This window comes from Dipodomys spectabilis, unplaced genomic scaffold (genome assembly GCF_019054845.1).
Source record: "Dipodomys spectabilis isolate Male_0828 unplaced genomic scaffold, ASM1905484v1 ptg000003l, whole genome shotgun sequence".
NCBI classification, from domain to species: domain Eukaryota; kingdom Metazoa; phylum Chordata; class Mammalia; order Rodentia; family Heteromyidae; genus Dipodomys; species Dipodomys spectabilis.
This window is the reverse complement of record NW_024870680.1, coordinates 1,237,155-1,238,137: the sequence shown is the minus strand read 5'-3', so window position 1 is coordinate 1,238,137 and position 983 is coordinate 1,237,155. Positions and strand designations below refer to the sequence as shown.

The 983-nt window shown below is 40.3% G+C and overlaps 1 non-coding gene across 1 annotated transcript; it reads right to left on the bottom strand.

Moving 5' to 3' along the window:
* Positions 1 to 630: 630 nt before the first annotated feature.
* LOC122116974 lies at positions 631 to 737 on the bottom strand. The gene has a single exon (XR_006149045.1). It is a non-coding gene; the product is annotated as a U6 spliceosomal RNA (small nuclear RNA).
* Positions 738 to 983: the final 246 nt, after the last annotated feature.

Below are 983 nucleotides of genomic sequence, written 5' to 3'. Positions count from 1 at the left end.
TATGGGTTAGTCATTACAAAAGATAATTTTAGCCAGGTAACAGTGGCTCATGACTGTAATTGTAGCTATTTAGGAGGCTGAGATAAGAGGATCTAAGTTTTAAGCCAGCTCTGGCAGGAAAGCCTATGAAACTTATCTCAAATTCTATGAAAAAGAAGCTGGAAGTAGATCTGTGGCTCAAGTGGTAGAGTCCTAGTCTTTTATTTATTTATTTTTTAATTGTGAAAATACTGTACAGAGGGGTTACAATTACATGGGCAAGATAATAAGTACATTTCTTTTTTTTTAGGGGGGGAGTCCTGTAGTGGGGCCTGAACTCTGGGCCTGGGTGCTGTCCCTCAGCTCTTCAGCTCAAGGCTAGCGCTCTACCACTTTGAGTCACAATGCCACTTCCAGCTTTTTTCTTTTTGCTTATGTGGTGCTGAGGAATCAAACCCAGGGACTCAGGCATGCAAAGCAAGCACTCTACCATTGAGCCACCTTCCCAGCCCCAATGAGTACATTTCTTATCAAGCATTGTAGCCTCCTCCTTTGTTTCCCCTTGGCATCCCTTCCCATCCTCCCCCTCCCCCAACCAACCCTTCTCCTCCCACACCAAAGTTGTAAAGTTCGTTTTCGACATAAATACTTAAAAATATGGAATGCTTAACGAATTTGCGTGTCATCCTTGCGCAGGGACCATGCTAATCTTCTCTGTATCGTTCCAATTTTAGTATATGTGCTGCCAAAGCGAACACGAGTCCTAGTCTTGACCTAAGGGATAATGTGTTGTTGTTGTTGTTTTAAATTGAACTTTTAATGACTCAATAAACACTTTTCTGGGAAATAAAATAATTATCTCAAAGAAATATTTGTATCTCTGTATTTATTGCAGAATTCTTCTCAATAGCCAACATAAGGAAACAACGTGTGTGTGTCTCCACTGAAGGAAAAATGGATAAAGAAAATATGGTATAGCGTATACACTGGAAAATTATTCATCC